This window comes from Magnolia sinica, chromosome 11 (assembly GCF_029962835.1).
Source record: "Magnolia sinica isolate HGM2019 chromosome 11, MsV1, whole genome shotgun sequence".
Lineage (NCBI taxonomy): Eukaryota > Viridiplantae > Streptophyta > Magnoliopsida > Magnoliales > Magnoliaceae > Magnolia > Magnolia sinica.
Genome location: NC_080583.1, coordinates 69,780,840 through 69,788,895, shown reverse-complemented (window position 1 = coordinate 69,788,895; position 8,056 = coordinate 69,780,840). Strand labels below are relative to the sequence as shown.

Genomic DNA, 8,056 nt, shown 5'->3' with positions numbered 1-8,056 from the left:
TTTTTGGGTTCTTTCTTTCCTTCCAACAAAATTGTGTAACCATATGTGAGACACATGATGACCCTTGTAAGAGTTAAGACATAATACTCTCTCGTGTGCCCTTGTAAGGGCTTTGATTCAAGCAATAGCTGGTTATAAGATGGCAACATTGTTATTTAACAAAATGCATCCGTGCATCTTTAGGGCTCCAATGTCATTCTTTGATGCATATTGTGTTTTCATGTACATTTTGGTTGTGTTTGGATTCTCAATTCAATCAAATTTGTAATAAGTCAATTCAATAAAGTCGGAATCACAGAACTCTAGGCTTTGGTTATAATTGTGAGTTGTCATTCCCATTTGATCATTTCTTTTATATTAGATCATAGACTGTTTAGTAGTAAGGTTACAGTTCTAAATCTACAAATACCAGCAATTTGGGCTGAGTATTATATAATAACTATGTTAACATGCACATTTCTCTGAGTAATTTAATCTAACCATTTCAGGTAACGCACCACTTCCACACACCTGAATTTGGAGGAGTTAATTGCTTTGTAAAACCTTTTCTTTTAAAAGGATCTGGAAGGTCAAATTTTGCTCCATGATCTGGAACATCTGTGGAATCATGAATGAGGGCCCTACCATCAATGGGCTGTTGATCTGGAGAGGAGAGCAACAAACAACTGCATTCCCCTGGTGATACTCAAACTAGATGGTCAGAATTTTCTAACATGATCTTGACCTTTAGCTTGACTCCACTGTATCAACAGTTCCTATTACTGGTTGGCCGCTTGTACCATGAAAGGTCACCAAATCACTGGTTGGCTACAAGGCACATGCAAAGGTTACTCCCAAAATTTAATTTTTGCAGTGTGATTACAGTTTGTGGTGCATGCTTCTTTAGGATTTGTTGACCCACTTGGCCAATTGGGGATTCCATTATAGCTTTGTGAAGCTTTTTCTTTTTGCTGAATGCAGCATTCCAGAATTACTAGTTAGATTGCACGAGGATTTGCATGTGAGAATCATGAACATGGGCTACAGATGGCCCTTTCATGTGGCTATTCTTAAAAATGATCTGGCTGGGGGAAAACCATGAAAACATTTGGCGTGCAAGTCTGCAGCCCCATCTGATTAAAAAATAAATAACGACAGGATATGGGGCCATGAAAGAAACTAGAACGCCAGCTACAAAATAGTATGGCTGAGAGTCCCAGCGTCACAAACAATCCAGGTTGCTGGCATATAGCTCAAAGAGGACTGCTTAAAGTCTAACTTCGTAAACAAAACATGAAAAGTATAACCTGTGATTTTAGCATTGCAGGTTGCTGGTAATGAGAATGACATCACTACATTTCAGATGGACATAAAGGTCAAGACAAATCAAATTAACAGAACTCAGTTTCTTCAGGAGATGCTTTGTTTCTTGGGCATTGGAAAGACAGGTTTTTAAATGTTAAGTTTTTGTCATGTTATTTCAGGTTTTAAGTCATGTTGATTCAAGTTTTTATTTTTATTTTGTTGTTGAAGCATGTATGTTTCTGGATCTGTTCATCTATTTGTACATTTAGTTTTGCTAGCTTGATTCTGAAACAAGATTTCATTACTTCCTTTTTTTTCTTTCTTTCTTTGTTTTCTTACATAATCCTTTCATGATGGAAGTTGAAGTCTGCTAAGGAGTGTGCAATAACTTACTACCTACTTTCCTAACAATTGACCCCTAATCACCTACTTTTCTTTCTTATCCATTTGGCCATGCATGTAATAGTTGGGCTGGGAGGAAATAGTAGGTCCTGCAGGAACGAGGGGAGAGCACATCCCGCCATGGGTGTGCAACATTTTCTATTTTACTTTTTCAGGTCTCTCCTGTTGAGATGAGTCTTAGCCTTATAGTTTTGTTAGTAGTGATGTTATCATGAAAAGAAAGCTACAATCAAGCTAATAAGGGTACATACTGTGGCAACATTAGAACATTAAACAAAATGAAGAGAATGAAACTAATCAGGATAATGAATAGAGGATGAATAGATGAAGATTTTATAAATTCATTCCTTTCAGAATTTCTGATGAAAAATTTATAAGTTAGAGTGAGAATTTGAGAATTTGCTGCTCCTGTTACTTGTTTACTTGTTGCAATTGTCTTTTATTCATAGCAGATCTTGACTAGCTTTTATGTGAACAGAATCTTAGGTATGTGGATCCACTCAATATAACTGCAATGGCATGTCCCGCACTACCGTTATGCCCTCTAGCAATAGCAGAAGCTGAGCGTGGAATTCCTGACAACTAGTTGTACATCCAACTATTTGGTCTGCCGGCCCACTATGGTGTTTGTGTAACAGCCAAACCATCTAGTGTGGTCATCCCACCATGAAAAAATGCCTGAAAAATTAGGTCAGTCAAACTATTAGGTGGACCTCACCATAGAAAACAATGACAATCACCCAAAAGCCTCCACATTCATGGGGGGCCCATCTAATGTTTCCATCTACCTGATTTTTGAGGTGTCTTATTTTTATTGTGGAGGCACCTTGCTATATGGGTGAGATCAGGTGTCTTACAAACATGACAGTGGGCCCTACACACCAACCAGTTGTGTCAACCAATGCTCAGAGTCTCTCAGCTAGCACCTCGGTGGATCATGCATGTTTGTGAATCTACAAGAAACATCAATACTCTCCCTCAAGTGCTAGCACCTTGATGAGTTTTACTACTGCTTTCCTAGCGACCTGATTTTCTTGAAGAACTTCCATGCTCCTCTATTTTGTTGGCTTCAGCTAGTATCAGAGTCTTGTTTTACCATTTGAGTCTCTTGTTCATCCACAAGCTCCATGTGGAGAGCAACCAATGGTGTAGTTCATCCACAAGCTCCATGTGGAGAGCAACCAATGGTGTAGTTCCCAACCAAAAGAGAATTTGTTGTCTATACTTAAAGCCCCAGGTTCTATGGGTGAGTGTCCAGAAGTGTCCTTAAAGAATGTAGGCAATTGGAGTTAGTTTTTTTTACTATCATAGTGAATTTCATTAGTTATAGGAAGCTCCTTTTTTAATGCCTCTGTTTTTCTCTTTCACATCCTAAAAGAATTACTTTCTTACTTCCTATTTATTGGGTTAGATATATTAGAGGACTACTGGAAAGCCAGTCTCCTCTGCCTTGGAAGTACCTACTTTCATGCCTCCTATTTCTTGCATTTATTGCACACAGTTACATAAATGCTACCACAAATATTAAAAAATGGCATGTTTCACACATAGTTTTGCAGACACGTTGATGATGGCTCCTTGAAGAACTCATTATCAAGTCATTCTGTCTGGTTCGGGATGTTCTCATGGATACTAATCATTGCATTTCTGTTCAACAGGATGATGATTTAGATGAATCGATTTACACTCCAGGTTTGTAGATGAATCGATTTACTTTTCTCGATAATCTTTCGAAAAGGGACAAAATCTTCATAATTCATTAATTCTTTTTTCCATATAGATTGCTGATGTGTTGTTGGGATCATGTCATCTCAAAATTATAAAAGATTACAGTTCTATTTTTTTTCCTCCGATGAATCTGTTTTGGAGCAGTTCCATACTTTGTTTCATTTATTTTTCAAAAATAAAAAATAAAAAATACAGTTCATCTAAAAAAAATCATGGTTCGCAGTTCCATGTTCTGTTTCTTGGAAGAGAACAGTTCCATAGTTCATAATAGTCACTTCTTCGGCTGCAATGGCCAAGAAATGAAAATAGAAAACTATGGCATGATAACTTTTTTTTTTCACCCAGTACAAATCATAAAAAAAGATCTGTTTTTGTTTCATTTTGTTGTAATTCCAGGTGTAGCTTTGAAAGAGGTTTCTTTTACATCTTTTTCTTTTTAAAAAATGTTGTTACTTTGGCTAATGGCATAAGAACTAATTCTTTTATTTCAGCAAGATGAGAAAAATGTTATTTCATCTGCACTTTCCTTTTTCTTTTGTAATCTCTACGATTGTCAATCCGAGTTCATACTTCTATGCAAGTTTGATTTACCATTCCTTTTTCGGTCGAAACTAATGGATAACCTTGATGCTATGGAAAAATAGGTCTTTGAAACCAAGTTTGCCAAAATTGGAAAGAGATTTGCTAATTCCACATGCGTGTGAGCCCTGCCATCCATGTGCATTCCAGGTTTGGACAATTTAACTTAATTACTTGCATTCTAGGTATGTAATTAATTTTTTTAGCAATTCTTAAGTGCCTGCCTTCCATCCATCAACTCTGCCGGATTACTAACCTTTTTTCTCTTGTCTGAATGTATAAATAAAAGACAGTCCACTGCTAAATACACCCAAAGCACAAACCGAATGGTTAAGCTATGTTTTTTCATTGACAAAAAGAAATGTACAGTGGACCCACATGTTAAGCTATGTTTCTTCATTTCCTTTTGCTACTATCTTTTCTTTTTTTTCTTTTTTGGAAAGACTACTGTCATTTCTGTTATATTATAATTATATAAATCTGTAGAATTTTGTGGGTTTTTTTTTTAATTTCTATTTTTTGAATACTCTCCTCTGTTTTTTCCCATGTAAAAAATTCATGGGTATTGTAATTTGATGGATTTCTTAGTTAAAATTACATGTTGGGAATCTAAGTCAGCTTTGATTTTGAATTGAGTATCCTTCTTTCTTCTCATTCCCTTATCTCCTTTTGGAGGAGATGCAGCTCATAGAGCTAGAAAGGCAGCTACAATTGGAGATGGAATCTCGGAATAGAGTGGAAAAGAAGCTGAAACTCATGACAAGAAAGCTACATATCCTAGGATGCGATGTAGTGTTAGGAGGTTGAACTCTTATTTTAAGTCTATTCGGATTTTATAAGGAATTTTAGAGGCAGTTTCAATGAGTAGCTTGGAGTCATCATAACAGTAAGATTTTTTTTGTAGCTTGTGGACCCATCTGATGAGTGAACGATACAAATTTTTCTGCCACCTTTTTCCTTTTATTAAAATGAACACCCGCAGGGAAATGCTTGTCTTGTGTTCTTTTTAAGCTAGCATTATACCAAAGAAAGTTGTATAAACTTCTCGCTGAAGGTATGCCGACTCACTCTCACTTATCTCATGATTCTTGTTTTCTATGCCCTACAACTTTGCATGTCTTACACCTTTGTATGATGGTTGTTCTTTCTTTCTTATTCTGAATCATTGCTAAGAAATGATTGATGGTTATCATACACATTAATTTGACGTGAAGCTTACCGGAAGAGCTGAGGCTTTGGCGTAAAGCAAGAGTGCCATAGAAAAAGGTTCAAATTTTTAACATTTTTTCATGCATAATTCTCTATTTTCATTGATAATTTCATTGAATTGAAGTTGGGTTTATTTTTTGTACGGATTCTAAAGAACTCAAGTGGCAATTGGAATCTTTCATGATTGGAACTACTAAACATTTTGAATTTCAAGAATCAGAGGTAAACCATTTATGGTTTGTAACTTCAATATTGTATATAAACAAGTTACAATTTTTTTTCTTTTATAGCTATTTTGATTATCTGTTACTGTTAGTGATGAATTTCTAGCTTACTGTGAAGCTTCTTGATATACAACAATGCAAAGATATTGCCATTTTTGTTGTTTATATTTGTAGCAACCACAATCTATTTGTTTTCTTCCTTATACTAACTGATTTAATATGGATTTCCTTCATCCTGCAAATCAATCATCTGTCACTATGGGTTGGAAATTTCTTAGTAGCTTCTAAGGTTTCTTGATGTGGAATGATTTGTAAAAGTTTGTCATTCAAATTCAATTTGCAGTCCATTTCAATTCTGCAACTAAGCAGATCATGATGTAATCTTAGAAATGGCATTAATTCATTCTCAACTGTCTATTTCTAGCCCATAGTTCTAATGGAGAAAATTGTTGAGGTAGCATAGATTTTGGTAGCTTTATTTTCCTTTTCATGTCATTTTTTTCTTTGTATTGCTCCAATTTTGGTCTGTTTTGCCAGAGCATAAAAGTTTTTGCCAGAGTTACAAATTGCATTTACATTTTCATTCCAATGGAGATGGAATTCTAATTGTTTTTGGAGGTCTTTTGGAATGTGGAACCTTGCACATCTTTTACATGTTCTACGTAGAGACACATGCACCTGATGTACCTGAGGTAGAACCTGTTACAATTGAGCTTTATTGGTATCGTGAATTGTTTTCTATACAAGACAAATACATATGAATGAGTGCACTATTGAAAAAAATGATTGGAATCTTATTGCAAATTCTTTGTTGTTGCCAACCAAGACTGCAAGGAATTGTAAATCAGGAAATGTTGCTGACTCTGAATAGTTTATAGAACCAATACTCAATTCTCTCGAAACATTGATGACATTGAGAAAACCCTAAAATAAACTCATACTTAACTACATAGTTTTCCTCGATTGTATTTTAGAAATTCCAATCCCTGAATTGTTAGGATAATGATGATTACAGTGTCATAGTTCGTAGCTCATTCATGAGAATTTAGCATCAAGTATTGTCCAGCAGTTGTGATATTAACACTTCTTTTCTTTTTGTTTATGTGAATTGAATCAATAGTTAACAGAACTAAGCAAATTTCATAGTATGAGAAAAAGGTTAAACAGAGATATCCACAACCAAACAATAAATACAATGGTTGATCAATGCCTTTTTTCCCTTTATATTTACAGATTTCCCAACTGAAGTTTGGGAGTAGTGAAACCTTTTTCCGAGTTTTCTCATTGTCGAAATTATTCTTTTCATGTTTGAATTGGTTTTCTTTGTATTATCGCACTTCCAGTCAGTGCTGCTATATATATGTTTCCACTAATGTCCCCCACGGAAACCATTGTAGGTGATCAATTGGCAATTGCTAAGGAAACTGGGAGTCGGCTGGGAATGGGTACAAACATGTACCCATCTTCATCTCTTGGTTGTTCATCAATCTATGCTGGTTATATCCTCTCTACTGGCAGCAAGAAATCTTTAAGGAAAAAGAACGGATAGATGGAAAGGTATTGCCTCTTGCAAAATAGAGAGAAATGCAAAGGAGATTGGTGCAAAGGGAAGAGGATCTTTGTAGCGTGTGTCAGATTTGGGATATTCATCAGTTGGGGACCAAACTCACCAAGAAAAGGATGATGACCTGATGACATTTTCTTTGTATTTTCAGTATATTATTGTAACTGTAACTGTAACTGTACTTGTAATTGTAATTGTAATTGTAATTGATTGAATGAAGGATTGTAATTGATTCATTATTGAATGAAAGATTGTAATTGAATGAATGAATGATTATGCAGGTGGTAATTGAATGAATGAATAATTATAAATTTTTTAATGTAAGAAATAGCTACGGATATTGACCATAGTTGTTGTTAAATTTGGCATATTGCTACGGATTGAGCACTACTTTTAGCTACAAATATTATCCATAACTGTATGTACTTTTCGCTACAGAAATAGTTGTTACGGATTATATCTGTAGCTATTTTAATCTATGGCTATGGATTAAATCTGTAGCCATAGGTTTTATACCTATTGTTACGGCACCTATGACTACGGTCGTGCCACGGACTAAAACCGTAGCCATAGGTCTTTAGTTACGGCTTTTATATGTAGCCTTTGCCATTTTTCTAGTAGTGGATGGACGCATTGAGGTCAGAACCTCGAAGGCTTAAACGGAAACAAGGAAAATGCACTCGGGACACGACTTGTCCTAAGCTCGCAGCAGATATGTGATTTCATCCTAAGTTATTCCATAGGTTACTTGTTACACTCCGATACTAACATCTGTCATGCCATAGACTCGATGACTAGACTCACAAAGAACTTGATAGCCGGTTCCGGCCGCAACAGCCTCCGTGGTGCCCCCTTCTCGGCTCCTGGCACCCATTCACCAGGTTCCAATCCTGGGATCGCACAAGGAGGATTTATAACATAAGTCTGAATCCAATAAGAGCATCCCCAAGATTATAACATAGTAACCACAAATAGTAACCATAGGAGCACATAACAAATCCACTAGGAATTAAAAGCTTTATACAGGTACAGGCTCAAAAGGGGAAATACATAAGTAGAATAAGGA

General features: G+C 35.8%; 1 long non-coding RNA gene across 2 annotated transcripts; it reads left to right on the top strand.

The window, feature by feature from the left end:
* Positions 1-3,998: 3,998 nt before the first annotated feature.
* LOC131218425 (uncharacterized) lies at positions 3,999-7,169 on the top strand. 2 transcript variants are annotated; one of them, XR_009157728.1, is made up of 4 exons: positions 3,999-4,143; positions 4,898-5,259; positions 5,357-5,424; positions 6,824-7,169. It is a non-coding gene; the product is annotated as an uncharacterized LOC131218425 (long non-coding RNA). The 2 variants fall into 2 exon arrangements; XR_009157727.1 differs by lacking the exon at positions 3,999-4,143 and having other exon boundaries at positions 4,832-5,259.
* The last annotated feature ends 887 nt before the right edge of the window (positions 7,170-8,056 follow it).